Source organism: Stegodyphus dumicola, chromosome 3, assembly GCF_044657685.1.
Source record: "Stegodyphus dumicola isolate Sdum_Otavi_A_Nest chromosome 3, ASM4465768v1".
Classification (NCBI taxonomy): domain Eukaryota; kingdom Metazoa; phylum Arthropoda; class Arachnida; order Araneae; family Eresidae; genus Stegodyphus; species Stegodyphus dumicola.
This window is the reverse complement of record NC_140770.1, coordinates 154,545,320-154,568,847: the sequence shown is the minus strand read 5'-3', so window position 1 is coordinate 154,568,847 and position 23,528 is coordinate 154,545,320. Positions and strand designations below refer to the sequence as shown.

The following is a 23,528-nucleotide window of genomic DNA, read 5'->3' as shown; positions in this document are numbered from 1 at the left end:
TTGTCGTAATAAGATTATTTGTACAATAATATATAGTCTAATATAAATTTTATAATAAACAGAGACCTCATAACAAAATGAATAACTTTTTCAATTTGTTTTAACATTTTTAAACATAAAATTTACAATTGTCAATAATAGTTCATAATCCAATTTTATTCACCATTTTTTCTTTTTCTTTCTTTTCCTTCCTTTTCTTTTCTTTTTTTTTTTTTTTTTTAAGAGAACATTACCCATAGTCAGTTCTTCTTATCATAAGATCCATTTGTCTTCTAAAACAGGAACAATTTTTATCTAAGCTTGAATGCTTAGTTTCTAAATCTAATTTATATTTAATGTTCGCTTGTACACAATTGATGCATTCAGATTCATTTTTGCATTCCCAATAATTATGTCCCCTTTTTGAACATTTACCACATATCAAATCTTTATCACATTTACTTTGAAAATGACCATACTCTTGACATTTAAAACATCTTACAACATTAAGATCTTCTTTTACTGTAATTCTATACCATTTCAAATTTATTTTATTTTGATTCATAATCGGCCCAAATTTATCTGGTTGAATATTTGCTACCCAGTGTACTTTTTGATTTTTAGCTTTTATTTTGAACAAAAGTTCAATTCCACCACTTTCAAATATTTGGTTTTGTCTCTTAATTGCTTCCAAAATTTCATCTTTATTCAGTTCTTCCTCCACATTATATAATATAATTTTAGGTTGTTTCTTTTTAGGAGCTTTTACTTGAATTTCATCTCTTAAAAGAGAATTCGTTTTTATTTCTCGTTCTAATGAAACAATATCTTCTTTTTTCGAGCATTGTACAACCAATCCACCATTATTCACTTTTCTAACATTTTTAATACCGATCTTCAACTCAACTGGATCAATGTTTTCTACCACTTTTGATTTAACTTCTTCAGAAGAAATTCCTTTTTTTCTCGGATACAATAGAACAACATGTTCTTCTATTTTCTTAGTTTTTCCTTTACTCTGGTACGTTTTCTTATCACTTATTTTCTGCTGTTTCAAAACATCAGCAAAAGATCTTTCATATTGTGGTTTCTTGTCCAATATTTCTAATTTTCCTTTTAAATTTTCGATCTCCAATGCTTGAGATACTAAATAACTAAACAACACTTCTTGTGTGTTAAAAACTTTCTTTCTTATTGCAATTGTAATTCTACTTGCATCTTTCAAACAAGTCTCTAGCTCGCTAATTATAGTCCGAGCTTCTTCAATCAAATCACTCTGCACAGAAGTCTCTGTCTGAACTTTCTTATCTATTGTCAATCTCTTTTGGGGTTTGGATTTAGACCACCTCCCTTAGGAGGCGGAGCCCTCAGACCACGATAAGGTACCAAACCCCGGGAAGTGTTTCTATTGACTATCAAAATTTAAGTATAAAAATACTTTCCTATAATAAACGCTTTTCTAATTCAATCAAAATAAGCCAATAACTTCCCCTGAGGGAAAGCCAATGTGATGCGCAATGCCAGGTTTGTGCAATTCTGGAATGTTTTTTTAAGTGAAAATAGATCGATGTGCACATGGGGAAAGCCAATGTGGTGCGCAATGCCGATGTTGTGCGCGATACCGAGTTTGTGCAATTCGGGGATGTTTTTCAAGTGAAAATAGATCGATGTGCACATGGGCAAAGCCAATGTGGTGCGCAATGCCGAGGTTTGGCGCGATGCCGAGTTTGTGCAGTTCTGGGATGTTTTTTAAGGGAAAACAGATGGATGTGCACATGTGCAAAGCCAATGTTGTGCGCAATGCCGAGTTTGTGCAACTCTTGGATTTTTTTAAGTGAAAATAGATCGATGGGCGCATGGGCAAAGTCAATGTGGTGCGCAATGCCGAGTTTGAGCAATTATCTGATTTTTCTTTAAGTGAAAATAGATGGATGAGCACATGGACACCGAGTTTGTGGAATTCTTTGATGTTTTTTGAGCGAATACTGATCGTTGTGTAAGAGGGAAAACGAGGTTGTGTGTGATGCCGAGCAGTAATGTAACTTTATTTATGTGCAATGTTTAACATATCGTTTGTGTATTTTAAATTTGTATTGTTGTTTTTATTGTGAATTATATTTAACACATCATTTTTCATTAAAATTGTATTTTTAATTTTTTGGTTTTGATATGTTTGTAACGCTTTCCGACTTAACGATATATATCAATAGCCCGACGATCTACTCAACAGTATTAAAACTGTGTTGAAGTCATATTTTAATACGTAGTGTTTTGTATCGTAATTGCACTTGATAATATCAGTTCACTGATAATGTGTGTGTGTGTGTGTATGAAAAGCATTGCTTAGTATTCCAAGTTTGTAGTATTTATTTTATTATATTATTTTCTTTCATTCTGAGAAATTAGATTTTTTTTTTACTTATTAATGCGTAGAATTCTAGTATGCCTACAGAGAATATGGCGTGATTTAGGAATTTTAGAAACTGATATGAAAGTTGTGTAATGATGTTTACATGCAATAAAAAATATTCTTCTTTTTTATTAATGTAATGTTTAATTTTTTTAGAAAATAATTAAAATTGTCTAATTATTGGTATGTAAGGAATTATGTCGTTACGTAGCAAGAAGGTAATTTGTAAAAATGATAAAATTGAAATGTTTCATATATGAATTTAAATTAAATTTTTTTTATTTGTATAAATGCTTTAATAAAAATCTTTGAAAATATTGAAGCTCTACAAGTATTAGAGACCGCGATGTTGTTTACCCTTTTAAAATTGGTAGAATTCAAGGAGGTTATTCTAACCTCCTTGGTAGAATTCGCTCACTGTTTCACGGTAATTTTAAATATAAACAATTTATTATACTTATTATCAGTAACATCTAAGCTTAAATGTTATAAATGTAAATTAAAAATAAAGAATTTGATATTAATTTACAATAATAAACAATTTATTATTGTTATTTTTAAGAGAAAATAGAAAAAGTAAGCTTAGTGTAAATGCGAGACTAATAGAAAGTACGCTTAGTGTAAATGCGAGACTGGAGACTACCATGGACCTTATAAGGAATAGACTAATCCAAATGGCTTTTCTCCCTAATTTCTCCCTAGGAAATATGTATGGGTATTTATGCATGTGCTTGCAAAAAGCATGTATCTGCCTTTGACAAAATACTTAAATATTCATTAAATTATTTATAAATGTATTTGAAATGAATAATTTATTCACTTATAAACAACTGTGAAAGTACTGTGAAGAAATCTAATTATTAAATGTATCTAATTTATAATGATTATAAACGTTATCTAAATATATAATAACCTTAATATTGAATTGTAAACATAAATTGAAAACCTGTTGACAAATACGTTATAAAACTATTTAAGCAAGAATTGTTCGTATTGGAAAACAATCTGGTAAAAGGTATTGTAAAGCAAATGCTAGAACGTAATAAAGAGTTTTGGAATATGTATTGTTGAAATGAAGGTAAAAAAAAATCTCATAAGTATAATTAAAAGAATTATTCCTCTTACATTTTATAATAACTCAGTTACAAGTTTTAAATAATACACACACACACACACACAAAAAAAAAAAAAAAAAAAAAAAAATAAATAAATAAATAAATAAATAAACTTATTTTATTCCTTTTCAGAAATGTTCAGAGAAAGTCAAGTACTATTTAATACCTATTTAATTATTAGGAATTAGCGAAATACTTATTTAAAGTATTTCGCTAATTCCTAATAATTCTCTAATTTAAAATGAACCGAATAGAGCATTAATTATAAATTGACTTACATTTTTCGATTTAAAAGATGTCTCAGAAGCCAAAAAATCATGTCATATTTAAGGAAGAAGCTCTATAAATAGAAAAGAAATAATGCATAATTTTAATATTAATAATACAATAAACTTTGATCTTAATTTTTGTACCTTAACCGAATAAAATCGAATTACCTTAATTTTTTTTTCTAATGTAATTAACGAAAACTTGTGAAAATATTTCATTCAAATTAAACCATTCTGAGAAAACTGTCCTGTGAAAAGTATAGCATTTAATTCCGTTCAGAATGAAATGTTGTTTAAAAATATGTTGTTTTCACATACTTAGGACTCTGAAGTGTTGTAGAAAAAGAAAATATATACATTTATATATATATTTACGACGTAATTACAAAATATTTACATCCGAATGCGTCAAATCCCATAGAACTCAATGGTAAATAACCCAATGTTTTGGTCACCAGGTAGGGATCGCCGGTGCTTCAGAGCAGGGTACAGGAGAAACTTGTTTAGGGCGACTCAATCTTACTTCCTACCTCCATGTTGTAGGGCGATCAACAAGTCGTTTCACTTAAGTGCTGGTTTCCTACTGTCCTTTGATTACTGCCTAGAGGCGATTAAGCAGATGGGCTAGTTTTGCCCTTACGGAGGAAGGAACACGTTTTGTGTCCATGCTTTGGTTAGACGAAAACAGATATAAGGGAGTTTTGTATTGCCTTGTTACTAATTTTGTGCATATTTCTGATCTTAATTGCTTATCAGAGCTGTGCCAAGATATTTTTTCACCTGAGGCAGAAAGGTAAATGTGCGTCCATATAAAGATAAAAATAACTACATTTGTATTAAGCAAAAGTAATTGTGTTAAATCAAAATATCATAATTCTTCGTAATTATACCATAATTCTTAAAGGATTTTTAATCGTAGTTTTATAAATTCAGAAAAATAATGTAGCCAATTATTTATAATTTTCAAATGAAGACGTTAAAAAATTCGTTTTTGATAAATAAGAAATAACAATGAAAGACATATTGCATTAATTTTCAGGGTTTCTTCCATTTTTTTTTTTGTTTTTTTTTTTTTTTTTTTTTGTTTGTTTTATTGATTTAAGTTTGACGAAGCCTATTTTCCCTAATAAAGTAATTTTCGAATTCGTATAGCCAATTTGGCGCCTCTTCTAGTGATTCACATGACCCTTTTCCCGGCTTTGTTGCTTATTAATTATAAATGTTATTGATTTTTATTGCGTTTCGGTATTTTAATGTACGTTTATAGAATGTTAATTTGTTTTTATATACATATTTCGGTAATATAATCTTACGACTAGTGAGACGGTGTATTTTAACTAATTTTCTGCTTTTGATTCATGCTATCGAGCTTTAACGCTAAAAAAAAAAAAAAAAAAAAATTATAAGAGGCTTAAAATACCTAATTCCTATTGAAAGCTACATGTAATTGATAATTAAATTACTATTAAAATAACAAACACATGCTCAGTGTCAGTCATTTCGACATAATGTTTGTAATTCATTTTACCACAAATTATTTCGTTTATCTTGTTTCATATTTATAAAAGGGGAGTTTACCTTTATCGCATTTATTGGTTGATAGAAATTATGAAATATTGAATATTTTGAAACAAATTTCAGTCATAATAACCTTATTAAAAATTTTCTACATATAGACAAGATGTCACAGATACCTCTCATTTTCCGAACTAAATTACATGGTACTGAAATTCGGTGCATTTTTATTGATTATTTTTTACAGAAAGAGTTACCTTATGTAAATCACCAAAAAAAAAAAAAAAATTATTGGTATAGTACTATTCAAGGCAAAGCACACGAGGGTTATCTGCCTAAATGGAGGGATGCCTTCGTGGAGGACTTTCTAAGGGAAACTGGCTCGTATACACGTTACACATGGGGAAAACCACGAAAACGACCATGCAGCCAGCCCGTTCGCGGGATTCGAACCTCGGACCGAACTACCAGTGTTCATCGTCTTTACCGCTCGGCCGCTGGTGGGTAATATGTGATCATGAAAGCTGTGTAAAAGAAGAAAAATTATTGCACATTCGTCAGGCAGCATACGATGGGCACCTGCTTGAGGAAAAGGATGCGTTTGTAGATGACTTTTTCAGGGAAACTGGTTTGGTATATTCAACATAAAATTCACCAAAATACCAAGCAACGAACGCATTCGCCGGAATTCAAATTTAGGCAAAACTACCAGTTTTCAGTTGCAAAAGAGAGTTAACAACATAAACAGGCAACATGTCTGAAATTAGTATTCATTGCATCCAACAGTGATATCATTTTCTGATATAATTTAATGGAATATCACTGTGAAAGAAAGGGAATCGTTTTTTTTCTTCCCTTTTGTAAGGAGATTTTTTTCCGCTTGTTTTCAACATTTGGTTGAATGCAAATTAAATAAATATTTACAAATGCAGAATATTGGATAGTTATTGATGATTTCGAGATTCAGTTTCTGAAATCCATTTCTTGTGTCATTTCCTTAAAAAGGTGATACTGAAACCAACTTTCGAAGAGTAAAATGATTACTAGAAAAGAGTTTCCGATTTCTTTCATTCTTTTATTCCCATTATAAATTTATCTCGTAGTTCTTAGAACACTTTTCTATCCGTAAGTGATGATTTGCTTTCCGAGAAAATTTTCTGAAAGGAATAAATTACTTAGTCTTCAAACCATGGGAAAATCTTGCCATCGCCGGTACTTAATTCCCTTCATTTACTGAGATCGCCTGCTTTGTTATAAGTATGGTACTTGTTTTCTGATTTTTACTGAATTTGCATGCTCAAAGCTATCTAAATAAAGAAACGCTATTGTGAATATCAGGGTATGAGTACATAAATGAAAGGGTTATATATTTTTCAGAATTCCCCTATGAGATGTTTATTCTTAGGGCAGAAAGAGGAAAAAGCTTGCATACATCGCCATTCCCGGAAACTAGACAGTACCGAAAACATTACTAGGCAGTCCGGTTTACCAAACAATAGAGTTTATCTGATTCCTAGTTGTAAAAGCTGGCAGTTATAAATTGTTATGTTCACGGCGACCTTCAGAAGGCGTCAAATTACTTCAAAAGTTCCGCTGCTATACATTTTCAGACTGCAATTTTGTTCCTTTAAATTTTCGAAAATATCTATTTTTTAAGTATTTTTCGTTATTAGTATTGATACACATAATATAGAAAGCACCAAACGTAGCTATGATGTATTTCAATTTGTCCTTAGTATTTTCTCACATATAGTATTAACACTTTGTCTACACGTTTCTAATGTTTCACCATAGTAAGCCTTCTCTTTCCGAATGTATTCAGTTTCTTTTCGCTTTTGTTTTCTGCTTCTTCTTCTTTTTTTTAAATTTTATTTATTTAATGTTACCATATCCTGAGTTTTACTCTAGCTATTAGCTAGAGTAGCTACTAGCTAGCATTCATTATAGTACATTCATTATATTCATATAGCTACATTCATTATAGTACAAAAACTAATATAGCTTGTCAATATCAACACATTTTTATCTTCAATAAAATCCACTAATTCGATTGATGCTGTAAAAATTACAATTTAATACTTTAGCCAATTATTCTGATTATAGTGATTTAAATTCGATTTTAGGAAACATATGCATTCTTTCAGAAAACGCGATATATTGAGCACTGCTGTTACAAGTAAATACGGTACATTCAACCATTTCATAATATGTAAATGTAGCATAACTTCTTTTCGAGTGCTTGCACTGAGAGTCTCCTTCAAGTAAACCTTAACGGAACTTTATTTCATGAAAATTTAGAAGTATTATAAAAGCCTCAGAATTATTTCCATTGCAAACATTTATGAATTATGCAGAAAAATATATAAGAAAAACATCAATGAGAAAATATTATCGAATATACATTTCATGACAGTAGTAAAACATTTTTTCAGTACCGACGGTATTAAAAAGCTCAATATTGTGATAAGCTAAATAAAATAAAACGGTATTAAAAGTTTAATATTGTGATAAGTAAAAGTATACTAATCTATAACACTGATTTCATATTTTTGCCATTAGAACTATAATGTAATTCTAACCGTTAAAGTAACATTGTATTTGTATTAAATAGAATTATAATTGTAATTTCAATTAAATTTATCAGTACTCGTTGTTTCCTGCACCTTGAGGGAGACGCATTATGTTTTTTTTTTTCTATTATATAAAATACTGTCCTGGGGAAAAAAAATGTCTCTAGACATGATTCTGTCTCCAAAATTAATGGATGAGATGAACAGAAATAATCTTGGAACAGCCTTTGGGCAAGTGCTGCGAGTATGCGCGAAATGTAAGACTGTAATTAAACTTCGACCATCCTGGAGACAACATTTTCTTAGAATATTGCCATTCGACTAATTATAAGACCTTCCATTTATCTTTAAAGTTTAAGCTATCTGTTATTGACTGAGAAAAGCTAGTAATTCATTGTAGTTACTTTGTAGTTAAAACTACAACTAATGCAGTTATAATTGTAATTTTGCGCCCAGATGGTATAGTGGTTAGGGAAGCCTGACTGCGATACCGAAGGGCCTGGGTTCAAATCCCCGAGAAGGCATGGTTATAACTATTCGTCCTTTCATAGGAGGCGATAGTAGCCCACATATTAGGTGTCTCCATAATAAAGAGACCACTCCATCTGGCCTTGTATAGACTAATGGACTGTGTTACACTGTAACTGTTCACAATCTGCCATTGGGGAAAAAAATTAAAAAAAAAAAAAAAAATTGTAATACAATGATTGTTCGAATTACAATATAACTTCAAAAGCAATTAGATTTTTCGCTCAGCAGAGTAATAAGTCGGCTTTTGAATACTACTAGTTCAAATCGGAGGCCAATTTTGGCAAACAATTTAAATGTTTAGATAGCTCCGTGGATTTCCTTATGTGTAACATGAATACAAATCATTTTATTTTAGAAAGTTCTCTAATGAGTACATCATTCTTCTTAAAAGTTTCGTTGCATTCAATTAAATAAAGATCTTTTCCTGCTTTTATTAACGGGTGATGTGAACATGAGCCAGTTTCCCTTAGAAAGTCCTCCACAGACGCATCTTTGCAGTCTTTACCGTAATCCAAATAATATAACAATCACAGGTGCATAAGAAAATTATACTTTTATTTGTTCTTATGTGAAACAATGATGAAAAATAGTTCATGCAAGTACTTTCACTTGTAACTGAATAATGCATTTTAACTATTTATGGAAAATGTGCGTTATGTTGAATAAAAGACCAATTCGTAAATTTTTTTTTTCCAATGTCAAGTCGTAGCCGTTTATAGACATTGATCACTACTAAGGCCGGTCATGTTATTAAGGAGGGAACTAATACGTGGGCCACCGTTGCCCCCTATGAAGAAGACGAAAAAATTACATTCATGCCCTATCCGGGATTCGAACCCAGGCTCTTCGGTACGGCAACCAGAGTCACGAACCACTTTACTGTCTGGGCGGTAATTCATAATAAATGGATTTAGTAAAATGTCTAGTACACACAGCAATTAAGCATACTGATTGCCGATCAGAATACTTTTTTACCAGCTAAAGCAATAGGTTGGATAAAATTATGAGACTTAGTTTAGTCCTTGATGATCTCCTTTCTGAAAAGAAAAGGATAAATGTAATTTTTATGATTTATTTCTTGTGTAATATAAAGAAGACAAGCGTTCCGTAACAAATCCTTTGCGAAAACATCCCTTTGCACTGGCATAAACTCTTTGCTTGCTTTCCCTTAATCTTGTAATTTAAGTTCACATGTATATCGAAGATCATAAACATACATATTTGCTTACTAACGTTATGTGCATTTCGGTCTATATAAAATATTTCCTTTAAATAAACTCCTATTTATGCTGGTACCACAAACTACAATATATGTAAGATGATTCAGAAGACATGACAGAAAATATTAATATTTTTCTTATAGGTGATTATCCCGTTGTATTATTTAAAAACTCATTATCTAAAATGCAGAAACATTTCGAATATAATATTATTGACTGTAATTTTCAAATATTATCACGATTTCCTTACCCTATGTCACTGAAATTATAAGGGGCAGTTGTTTTTCTGATTAAATAGTTACAATCATCTGCTGCGCAATTTTAATTAAGAGGTCATTACAATTGCATTGTAATTTTTATTAGATTATATAATTACAGTTATACTGTTTATTCAGTTAGATTTCACAATTTAAATGCAATTATAATTAAAATGCATTTGCGTAAATTGTATATGTAATTAAAAATTGTTACATTGTAATTACAAGATAATTGCATAATATTATTCCAATTACTATGTGTTTTCAATTGCATTCTGCAATTACATTTGCAATTAAGATCATGATTTTCCTGGGCTACGTAACTGCTTTTATCAGAAACAATTGCTATCCTAATTACATTATTATAATTACTTACTGGAGTTACAATGACAGTGTAATTGAAATTAGATTATATGATTGCAGTTGCATTGAATATGAAATTGGATTTCACAAATATAGAGTAATTGTAATTTACATGAAATTACGTAAATTGTAATTGTAATTAAAAAAACAGCTACTTTTTAACTATAACTACTTAGTAATTGCATAATTTTATTACAATTGCATACTACACTTAGAATTACAATTATCATCATAATTTCACTATGTTAAGTAATTCTAATTATCAGAGACAATTACTTTCCTAATTACGTAGTTATAATTACCTACGGCAATTGCAGTTAAAATTACGTTGTAATTAGCTAATATTACCGTAGTTGTGATTAGATGCAATAAAATTTGTAATTGTAATTAGATTATATAATTATAATGTTTGTGATTATCATTGCATTGTAATTGTAAGACTTAAGAATTAAAATGCAATTACATACATTATTGTTGCATTTAAAAAGTACTTACTTTCTAATTGTAATTGCAAAGTAATTGCGAAGCTAATTACAATTGCAATAGAATTGAAATCCCATATTTCAAAATATTGTTGCAGTTTCTTGCAATTTTAATTTTAATTCCAATTACATTTTGCCAAACTGCATCTAAAATTTGGAGAATAATTAGGCTGGAAAATGAAAATTCTCTGTACGAACATAACATTTAAGTTTACTATAGCTGGTATAAGCACAGAACAGCTGGAAGTTTTGAACGAGCTATTTATTCCGAGTTGTTATTCAAAACCTAACGATAAAACCCATTTGCCCCTAGCGAATAGATAGTTTCCTCTCCTCAGTTACCTCCCGCAGAGAAAAATTATCACCTGTCAGTTTACATTAAGAGCAGAGAGGGGAGGGCACTCTGAGACAGGCCGTATATATGCTGCTTTGCCGTTTCGTGCCCAAATTTAAGTTTACGTATATATGCTGCCTTGCCGCCATGAGGACCAAAATATTTGGACGCATATATGCTGCCTTGCCGCTATGAGAGCCATTATTTTCGAAAGCATATATACGGCCTTGCCGCCTGGAGGGTTAACTAAGATTGTTTGTAAATGATTATTGTCCTGATGTATTTCTCATGCAGGAACACAAGCTTGGTCCTAGGGTTAGTCACGAAATAGCAAATTATGTACTCTATCGCCTTGACCGAAACAGGATTAATAACTCTAATCCCGGAGGGGGATTAATAATCTTTGTCAAGCGCTCCATCGCCCACTACACAACACTTCCACTGCTTTTAGCTCTTGAAGCCCTAGCCATCACCATCACACCACTCACTCTCATCTCTGCCTATGTACCATCCAACAAAAGATCTCAGCTAAACATTATGCAAGATTTTGATGCAACCAACAACGTCAATAAGACAATCTGTCAAACCTCCAACTGACTTACCTCCTAAACTCAACAAGTTTCCTGCAAAACAGTCGCGTGTAGGGCGGACAATAAAACCCCTGTCGATTTCGGGATTAGCATTTATATGTATCAATAATATTTTTTCTTCGTAAATAGTGTGTTTTAAAGCTAATATTATGCTCTACCGTAGCTTAGTTACTGGGAAGGGTTACTTACTATGTAAAAATACTGATTAATATCGTTTTATTTGTTTTTTGTTGTTTTCAGAATGGCAACAAAAAGATTATTCAATTTTCGTTGTTCTTGGAATGGCAACAAACGATTACTAATGATATTGTTCTAAAGAGTTGTTTACATTTGCTAAAAACGAAATAAAAGTTATTTTTAATTAAAACGTGAATTGACGTTATTTCATGAAACAGAGTTGTAAAAATAAAGATTAATTTGGAGACAGAGCCAATATTTTTACTAACTGGTCTGGATTCACAAAAGCCTTAGATAACACCACTATCCACATTCCAACTGCACATAGAGGTGATGAGTTAGATGCTATTGTCAAAGATTTCACCAAAGAGCTGCAGAATGCACTGAAAAATAGCTGCAAGCCCGCCCTGATAACAGAGGCAAAATATGCACAACTGAAATTAAAAAGCTTACTCAGCGCAGAAATAGGTTAAGGTATCCACCTGATAGAGTACTACTCAACCAACTCAACCGCCAGGTCAGGCCCACGTAAACAAACATACCACGACTGGGCCGTCTACCTCTCCTCTCTCTCTGCAGAGGAAAATACGATCTGGAACGAAACTAATAAACTACTGAGATGCTACACAAATATTCCACCCCTTAATGGCTCCCAAGGAATTGCTTACACCGAAACTGAGAAAGGCGAGTCACTAGCTGATAACTATGCTACTCAGTTCTGCATAAACAACATTCTCACTCACATACAGAACACCTTGTTGAACAATCACTTACAAACTTCCTTTCAAAGCCACACACAAACAACATTCCTCCTGTCAGGCCATCAGATGTCCATGACGGTTGAAATGCGGTTTAGCCCACTGCTTGGCGATTGTTTTTCAATGGACAATAAACGCTAACCCGATGTTTTAAAGCTGTGTTGTTATTCTGTTGCCACTAGATGTTATCGCCCTGTGTTGTATAGTATATTTAAAGAAATTAAATATTGAAAAATCTGCATAAATGTTTCTCGCATTGTGATAAAACAACGGTAACTAGAGCCATCAAATTTTGAATAACATACGTTAGTAGTGGAAAACAGCCGGTTCAGGGGCAGGAGGCGGTGCGCGGTGCAAATTCAGAGGCGGTGCAAGCGGAGGCGCAGCAGTTAAGTAGGGATGTTTCGGGATTCTTGATTTAGGGGATAAAAACCGGGATTTGAACCTGTAACAAAAGGAGTTCACAGGGTAGTACTGTGATTGATTGCTTTAGAGCACTACCCCATAAAGATTAAAAATAAATTATATTTTTTTAGGATTGTCCCCACCACCACCCGGTGCAGTTAATTGCACCTCGACAATCCCGAAAATTTAGAACAGAAAAACTTATGCATAGCTTTATGTAAGCTTTTCATAAGTTTTTCAAGAGGCCAAAATGTAACACTATACTAAAATACGTATAGTGTTATGAAAACTTAAAATTAAAGTAAAAAAAAAATATTTAAAACTAAATATACATAATATCGTTAAGCATTAAATTAAGAAAGATTATATACACAGAACTCCATTAAATGTAAAAAATTATGAAAACTAAATGAATAAATACGTTAAAGCTGAATATATAAACTGCATTAAATATGAAAGATAATTTGATACATACAAAAGTAAAAAATTAAGAAAAATCATTAAAATACCTTAAATTCGATATATACAAGTTAAATATGCCAAATATCATTAAACTTTACGGGAACTACGCTAAATAATCTCAAATTACGAAGAAGAAAATTAAATGTAATAGATTAAATACATAAAAAAATTAAATAGCATAATGCCCATAAGCATAGCTGTTCACACTATCTAATAGATAGCGCTTATCGTCATAGGGCGACAAAGTCACTTTGTTGACTTCCATAGTGACTCTCACTACCAATTAGATACTGCATATCTCGCGATCGTGTCTCATTGAACAGACATTCTTTGTAGTTTATATGCTTAATATGCTTTCTTAACACCGTTCTGCTCACCCCTTTCGCCGTTTTCTTCTCTCCAGAGGGAGTCAGCAAAGAATACATTTTAGCTTTTAGTCCGACGAACTCGTAAACAGGTGCTCCATTCAATTCGACTTTAAAGCAGCCAATTCTCTTTTTATTCTTCTCGCTGTAGAGAAGGTGCTCCTTCGGATACTCGGACGTATCATACAAATCTAAATGTCGACTCATATCCTTATAAATGTCCTCTGTTTGCACAGAATAAGTCAATGAATCTGTGTCGGTGAAAAGGAGTTGAGCTTTCGATCCGTAGTTTTGCTTCATGTGTTCGTAATGAAACTTATACATGTGTAGCTTGCTCAGTTCCAAAATAGCAAAACCCACATAAATAGGCCGATTCAATGTAATGACATTTTTCATACGTTGAATGCCTACTAAATCTTCATCAAAGATTCTAAATTCCTTGAAAGATGGAGCCGCGACGAGTCTTTGCGCCTTTCGCACGTTATTGACAATTTGGATATCCACCCTATTTCGTACGTTTTCCATTGTTTTGCCATACACTGAAGTATTCATCAATTTGAAAAAAATTTTTTTAAATGTGGTATTCACTTTTTTTCTTTCTTCGGTATTAAATTCAATATATTGCGATAACCAAGGCTTCTGTAAAAATTTTAAGATTTTATGCACTTTGGTTAATTTTAAACCTTTTTCCAAATAATATTTCAAATTTCTATAATGAAGCACATAATTTTGCTTCTTTTTCAAATTAGTCACTAATTTCTGTATTTTTCCTGGGTTTTCTCGTCCATCCTTCTGCTATAAAGAGACTTAATAGGGGGATAACTCTTCAGTGGTTATACAACACTTCTCCGGAGCTAAAGGATAATCATTGTGTAAGTCATGCAGTTCCTGAGGGTATGCCATATCCACTTCTAAAATATAGCCGGCAGCTCCATCTTCGGGGGATGATAAAATGGCTTCTATATCAATGGCAGAGGGTGAGATCCATTGAAATCCTCCATAAGGCAAGGGTTGAGACATAGCCCATCCATATAAATTATTTGCATCCAGATATATAATGTAACTGGATGGTTTGCCTGGATCATAATGGGGTAAATATTTATTGTTAGCTTCTGCCCATCGGTGAGATATCATGGAAATACCTCCACGAATACCTCTTTCGATGAACAGGTGCATGTCCAGATCTGTCAGAAGCTCTAGTTGAATTCTAGTCATTTTTAAACACGCCTGCCACGCTAGCTCCGGTGACGTCATAACGTGAGCACAGTCCAACTCATAATTTTTCATACATAAATTTCGAAAGTTTTCAAACACATCTGCTAAAAGAAGAACATCTGATTTAACATACAAATTGTGATAGTCTCCTAAAGTACGAAGTTTAAAAGTCTCCCATACATTTAATGCATGGGAGTAATCTTCATCAGAAATGTGTTCTTCCCCGAGAACACTGTAAAATGTAATGGAAAAGTAAATGCTAACATCACGTTTGGAAATGCCGCTTACCATCACACGGCATATGTAGCAGAGATCACTGATTCTTGCATACTCGGATTGGACTTTCTAAGGAAATACAATTTTTCCTTGGACTTTAAAAATAACGAATTGCATTCTACATCTGAGGACATAGCGTTATTTGGAGTCAATGATGAAGTTAAATCTGTCCATAAAATCATAGCACAAGACAATATCACAATACCGGCAAGAACAGAAATTTTACTTCCTGGATCCATAGCCGAAAACAGAAATTTCCGCTACGGCATCATAGAATATCCCAATAACTGTAATAGCCCAAAAGGAGTACTAGTAGCCTCAACACTCGTCGACCTATCCAGAACGGTTATCCCGGTGAGAGTCGCCAATGTAACTGAGAAGGGGAGAATTATTAAGAAAGGTGAAGTGGTTGCAACATGTACTCCAGTAACCACCGTTGAAAGAAAGAGTAACATCCAAGAACCCGTGTCCTCAGAGAGAATTACATCGGAGTTATTGCAGAATGCGCAATTAAACGATAAAGAGAGGAATGCTGCCGATCGCGTCATTAAAGATCTTCAAGTTGTTTTCTCCCGCTCGTCTTCTGACGTGGGTCGAACTAGTTTGACACAACATAGAATAGATACCGGCGATCATCCCCCGATCAAGCAACATCCAAGACGTCTACCGTTTGCTAAACAGGAAGAGGTGCGAACACTGTTAAAAGATATGAAAGAAAGCGATGTCATCGAGCCTTCAGTAAGTCCATGGGCATCTCCCATCGTCCTAGTCAGAAAGAAAGACGGCTCAACAAGATTTTGCGTCGACTATCGCCGGTTGAATGAGGTTACGAAGAAAGACAGTTACCCTCTTCCTAGAATTGACGACATTCTAGACACTCTTTCTGGCAGCAAGTGGTTCTCAACACTTGATTTAAAGAGTGGGTATTGGCAGGTAGAAATACAGCCTGAAGACCGAGAAAAGACGGCATTTACTACGGGACAAGGGCTTTGGCAATTCAAGGTGATGCCGTTTGGACTGTGTAATGCGCCGGCAACATTCGAACGTCTTATGGAAACTGTTTTGAAAGGCCTTTCCTACGAAGCCTGCCTCATATACCTGGACGACATCATCATCGTCGGAAAGAGTTTTGAAGAACATTTAGAAAATCTTAGGAAAGTGCTTCAGAAACTGAAAGAAGCCAATCTGAAGCTGAGTCCCGCTAAATGCAAATTGTTCCGAAAGGAAGTGAGTTACCTGGGACATGTCATCTCTGCAGAAGGTGTGCGCACGGATCCTGAAAAGGTATCAGCCGTTAAATCCTGGAGACGTCCCGAAAATGTCCATCAGCTGAGAAGCTTCCTAGGGCTTTGCACCTACTATAGGAAATTCGTGAAGGACTTTTCTTCCATCGCAAGACCCCTACACAAGCTGACAGAGAGCAACCAAAAGTTCTTGTGGACAAAAGAATGCGAGGATGCATTTAACAACTTAAAGGAGGCTTTAACATCTGCTCCAATCCTGACGTATCCTCAGCTTGACCAACCATTTATTCTCGACACCGACGCGAGTAATGAAAGTGTTGGTGCTGTTTTGTCCCAAGAAATAGACGGCCAAGAACGTGTAGTGGGATACTGGAGCAAGTGCCTGTCTAAACCGGAGAGGAATTATTGTGTCACCAGGAAAGAGTTCCTCGCCATAGTCAAAGCTGTAGAACAGTTCCATCACTATCTATACGGCAGAAAATTCCTGCTCCGCACCGGTCATGCATCATTGACCTGGCTTTTAAATTTCAAGAATCCTGAGGGTCAAATAGCCAGGTGGATACAGAGACTCCAAGAATATGACATCACTATCCGTCATCGTAAGGGATCATCACACGGAAACGCCGACGCCCTGTCTAGAAGGCCTTGCCAAGAAAGCTGCCGATATTGTTCCAGGGTGGAAGCGAAATACGAGCTGCTGACTCCGGTCGCAAGACAAATTACAACATCAACATCGGCTGATCGAGAACCGTGGAGTGATGATTAAGTCAGGAAAGACCAGCTGGAAGACCGCGACATTAAACCCATAATTGATTTAATGGAGTCATCAAACAGAAAACCTACCTGGCAGGACATTTCTATCTGTAGTCCTACAACCAAACAATATTGGGCACTCTGGGATTCACTTCACATTCGAAACGGCGTCTTATACCGGAAATTCGAATCGGATGATGGGAAGACGTTCCGATGGCAACTTATACTTCCAAGATCCCGCATTCCTGATGTCCTTAAAGAGTTACATAGCACCCCTACTGGAGGTCACTTTGGAATAATGAAGACCTTGCAGAGAGTTCGTGAGCGCTTTTACTGGAATAATGCAAAGAATGACGTGCAAAAGTGGTGCCGATCTTGCGATGCCTGTGCAGGTCGGAAAGGACCGAGGAGACGCAGCCGAGGCAAGCTGCAACGCTACAACGTAGGGGCGCCTTTTGAACGTATCGCCTTTGATATCCTGGGACCTCCCACGAACTGCTGATGGCAACAAATACATACTCGTTGTCATTGACTACTTCACCAGGTGGCCTGAAGCTTATCCTATACATGATCAAGAGGCAGTCACAGTAGCTGAGGTAATGATACAGCACTGGATTTCCAGGTTCGGAGTGCCTCTTCAGTTACATTCCGATCAGGGAAGGAATTTTGCCTCGGCAGTAATCAAAGAACTATGCAAACTACTTGGCATTGACAAAACTCAAACGACGCCATTGCATCCCCAGTCGGACGGCATGGTAGAGAGGTTCAATCGAACCATCCTTAATAACCTCTCATTAGTGGCTTCCAGAAATCAACAGGCCTGGGACAAGAAATTACCACTCTTTTTACTGGCTTACCGCAGTGCTGTCCACGAGATTACCGGCTATTCTCCATCACAGATGCTCTTCGGTCGTGACCTTCGTCTGCCTTGTGATCTATTGTTTGGCCGCCCTCCGGATGCTCCTTCATCGTCTGAGGAATATATTCAAGATCTCCAGGCCCGGTTTGAAGTGATGCACAACTTTGCACGAGAGCGAGTCAACTTGGCGACGGAGAAGATGAAGACCCGCTACGACACAAGAGCTACTGAACATCAGTTCCACGAAGGAGACAAGGTGTGGTTGTGGAATCCGACTCGACGGAAAGGACTTTGTCCGAAATTACAGTCACCTTGGGATGGCCCGTATACAGTCCTAAAAAGGCTGAATGACGTCGTGGTTCGGATTCGTAAGTGTTCGAACTCTAAATCTAAAGTCGTTCATTACGACAGGTTAGCTCATTACTATGGCCATAGTACGTAATGTAAATAATTGTAAATAGTATCAGACCATGGTCCTTTTTGATTATAAATGTGCATTTGATTTGATTTGTATTTAGTATTTGATTTGCATTTAGTATTTGATTTGTATTTAGTATTTGTTTTGCATTTAGTATTTGATAGCATTTGATTTGTTTAAGTTAGTTATTGCATTTATTGTTTATATTGTTTGATATTGTAATGTAATATTTATGCCTCAGTTGCATTTATGCCACAGTTGTAAGTTTAGCTTCCTGTCCAGAGATTGTACTGCCCGGGACGTGCAGTCCTTGGGAAGGGGGCAGTGTTACGAATTTGGTATTTAAAAAGCTAATGTTAGTTCAATTATAAATTAAATGGTTTTATTTCTCGCGCAGTGCAGCGCGTGACGAATATTAAAAGAAAGCTAAGCCGGAAAAATTAAAAATACAAGAGCGCATGCGTTAAATAAATAAATATCTCCTTTTGATTTCGAGAAAGTGCTGGAAAATTCTAGCGCGTGATTTTAAAATCTTATAAAAGGAGGAAAACATCTCAGTTTGTAGTAGTTGCTTAGTTTGTTGTTGTTTAGAAAACTGCCGTTGTTGATTATAGCGAATTCGCGAATTAGCGTTCTTTAGCTGTTTTGAATTACGTTCTATTGTACATTTAAGTAGTTAAAAGATAACTACTGTGAGATATTGTGATACTGCATGATAATTTGAGAAAATTTAAGCATTTCTGTTGTGACAATAATAAATTTTTGTTCATTTTTCATCGGACTTGTGCATTCATTTCATAACGAACCCGTACGCACGCAACAATATATTTTTCCATACTCGTTGCGATTACTTTTACTTCGTGATCTTTCACGTTTTTTAGCCCTTGAAGGATATGATGGGCATCGTAATTCTTCAAATTATGAAAAATTACAGGGATGCACTTTTTCAATTGGTATTGTAAATTGCAGTTGGAGTGCAGAGCCCCTCGGTATTGCCCAGTAATATGGCAGTGATCTCTCTATCTTTCCCCAACGCGTTTTTGCAAATGTAACAGTGAGTCGCTGAGAGAAAGTTTTGTTTGTCTTTGTCAGTGAAGATCATGGAAGCGACGTGCGTCAGCTGCTCGACCAGTTCTTTTTTCACTTGAATGAGGGATTGCACAAAATGTTCCGCGGCATTTTCACCTCGGTATACACTCGCTGGTTTCAAAACGGTGCTGTTTGGGCCAATCAGTACATAGGCATAGCCACACGGCTGGTGTTGTGCAATTTTGTTGGTAAAGGAAACACTTTCACACTGCTGCGCACTGTCCATCGGCACAACTATGGATTCAAAGTCCGCATACACAATAAAGGGGACGCGATGTTGAAACTGAATGTTTGTGAAGGAAAGTATATTTTCTCCTTCTTCCGGCATTTTCACGTGTTGAACAGAATGCTCGACGCAATATTTTAAATGTTCCTTTAACGTATCTTCCTTCTGAAAGCGGTGGAGGCATCGATAGCAGATATGATAAGAACCATCATGTTTACTGACGTCTCCTAGAAGACGCGACATGTTCCGAATCAGGCAGTAATGCTGCTTATCTTCTTCGCTGATCAGGAGCAAATTAATACAGTCCTCATTCGTATGTTTAGATACGTGCAGGGGGAACACTTCTTCGTCTTCATAGCCGAACACATTTATTCGCAGATTATTTAGCTTTTCTAAATACGCAAGTGACAGGGCAAGTGACGTTCCCCAACTGAATGCTCGATTCGTGAGGCTTGTAGTGAGAAAGATGACGAGGAGTATTTTCTCGTGAAATATTCATTTTGTGGGCGATTAAACACCACACAAAACATTTGTCATCCTCATAATTTTTTATATTTAAGATGGCCTTTTTATCGGCCAGTTTCTTAGGCAGAGGGATGTAACTGCTACCCGGAAAGACTTCATAACGAGCCACATTTAATTCAAATTTGTTAATTTTCTCCAAGACCCACCCTGATCCGTTTTTCAAAAATTCTTCAAAGTTATTTTTTATTTTTTCAAAGGCCTCTTCGACTTGAGGCTCGACATCGTGTGTATTTAAGAGGCGCGCACATTTACTTCGGAAATAGGGGCTAGCATATTCTTTCTCACCATCCCCATTATCCCCCATTATCATCAAAACATTGATGACCCCGTACCATTTTAAGCTGCGATGGGCACTTAAATTTTGTTGCAATGTTTCATTTAACAGAGGTCTCAAATGTCCGAAAAATACGTCTACATTTTGACTGTGTTCTGCGTTGGGGAATATGGTTTCCGTCGAGAAAATATCTCGAACACGAGTCGTTTTGACCCGTTTCGAAGCGCTGGCAGAAGGATCCGTATTACGGCGTTTTTCATGGGTTCGTGTAACACTGTGTTCTACACGAATATGGTGTAACAGATCGCTATGTCTATTAAATATTTGAGAGCACTCTGCACAGGCAAAAGATCTCAAATGAGACAATTCGTGACGTCTCAAATTATCAGCTCGCGTAAATTTCATCGAACAGGTTGCACAATTCAAAGAAGCATTTTCATGGGTTTTCTTATGCCGATCCAAATCACTGCCGCGAGTGAATGACTTTTCACACATATCACAAAGAAAGGATTTTTCCCCTGAATGAGTTTTAAGATGACGAATCAAGCTCCGTTTTACCGTAAACCCTTTACCACAAGTGGGACACATCTGAGAAAGGAACAAAGAGGGGGTAAGCTATTCTATGCTTTTAAAACTCGCCTCATAGCTTTTAACTAGCTATACAAAGGTCAACTATGAATTCTCCTATGTTAAACGGAGAAGGCTTATCGCGATTTTTATCGTTAACATTTTCTGATACCGTACCGTTCGTTACCTTTTTTAAAACGCAATGACTTTATATGCAAAAATAACAACTATACAAATGTAACTAAATAACAGTAACGAAATAAGTTACTTTTACACAGTTTAATCCTTTGACATTTAACACACATTCAATAATATTCAAAATATAAATTTAACCTATTAAGTTTAGCGTTACCTAAGTTCATTTTCTAAAATTTACATTCTCGCTTTAATATAAAGAATTGATGTTCTAAGTTTTAAACTTTCCTAATAGATTCTAAAGATTCAAACTTTATTAAAAAATTTTTAAACACCGACTTTATATGAAACATACCTAAAACATGTCTAACAAAATACTGAAAAACTTTATGTGTAATATTTAATTTTATATTTTACATTTAAAAAATTTTCTCTCACATATGCACTCAAGCTTTAAAATTATCAAATTTATGCCTGAAACATTTTTAAATGCAAAAATGTATGAAACATTTTTAAATTACGTTCACTTTAAACTTTCCTAACAGACACTCAAAACATACACCGACACTAAAAATTCAAACGCTCCAAACATATACCAATACTAAAAATTCACTATGTAATTCATATGAAACATTTAGTATTCCCAGCAAAATACTGAAAAACTTTATGAGTAATATTTAATTTTATATTTTACATTAAAAAAAATTTCCCTCACATAAAAGGTCTTAAAAGGGTGATCCACCCTAAAGTAATTTTCACAAAATAAAATATTTCACAAAATAAAATTAAAACTTACATGTTCAGGAACCAAACTGATGACATGGTCAGCAGCAACATCGTTATAGAAGTTTTCCATTTTTTAATTTAAAAGTTGAATACTTGATAGATACTATCAAATCAAGATGCAATATGAGATTGTCTGAGCATGCTGGACGTTATATACACATCGCAGGAATTATGGGTAATCTTGTTCTAACCAATCAAATGCTAATGATTTCATTTGGAACATTCTAGAACATTTGTCACATGATTTCGTTAATCATCTGATTCAATACCATCGTGTGACTCTTGTTCATGAATTATCAGATTTTGATACTAACGAGTGACATCAATCTAATCTCTGATCGAAATGAGTGAATTCAAGTTAAACAGATAAGCAATAGTAAACATGGGATTAGGGAAATGATAGTTTATGGATTACTATATATTATCAAAAGGTATCCTAATCAACAGATAAATCATCCTTGTAAACAGATAACAGGAAACATTCATTACTATGGTAGGGTTGTAATATCTTGTTATTTAATAAATAAATATAATTATTGTTGAAGTGGCAAAGCCATATTTGTATCAAACCGTTACTCAGCAACGAGAGATATTGTTTTAAAACGATTTTGTATTCTGAAGATTTTGCCAGCTAGGAGTAGTATTAAAATTTTGCCACTTAAGAATTGTATAAAATTTGTCTATCACCGAGAACTAGAAATAAAATTTATGTTCTACTAAGAAGATTGTCTGTTTTGTAAATTACTGCAAAATACATTACAGTCTTAATAAATTGGAGGTTCCACCGAGATACTGGAAATTAGGAGTGCAATTATCAATTTCGATGGTGCTGGTCTCCTAATCCCAGAAATTTACTGAATTTTTTACAACAAGTTTGCTAATACCAATTGCCAAGTTTGTTTATTTCAAGGATAAATGGATGTAAGAAGTCTGCCGTTTTAAAGCCAGATTTGAAGCAGATCATTCAAAGATTATCTTCTGTGCTTCTGTAACTTGCGTCCGAGGAAAAAACTGTCAAAAATAGGATACTGCTGATCTCTGAAGGTAAGATTAACTTTTGGTTTTCTTAAAAAAAAAAAAGATTTTATTAAATTTTAATACTTTGTTTCAGAATTATAGTTTATCGTGTAAGATTTTGTTTAAAATAACTAACGCTAAAAATATTCAGCTTAAATTTATAATTGATATTTGTGGTAAAGAAGTATTTTAAAATTATTATTTATGCTTTACTTTTATTTGTATTGAAATTTTTGATATGTGTAAGCCATCCGGCATTTATATATATATATATATATATATATATATATAAAAGAACTGCTAGCTGAGTTTTTGAATTTGTTGCCAAGCAGGCGCGTGAAA

General features: G+C 34.3%; 1 long non-coding RNA gene across 1 annotated transcript in view; it reads right to left on the bottom strand.

The window, feature by feature from the left end:
- LOC146998137 (uncharacterized) overlaps positions 1 to 22,355 on the bottom strand; it is a 48,715-nt gene extending 26,360 nt beyond the window's left edge. The window contains exons 1-2 of the long non-coding RNA XR_015040319.1: positions 22,180 to 22,355; positions 3,783 to 3,844 (exon numbers count right to left, since the gene is read on the bottom strand). This is a non-coding gene — a long non-coding RNA (uncharacterized LOC146998137). The remainder of the gene's footprint in view (positions 1 to 3,782; positions 3,845 to 22,179) is intronic.
- Positions 22,356 to 23,528: the final 1,173 nt, after the last annotated feature.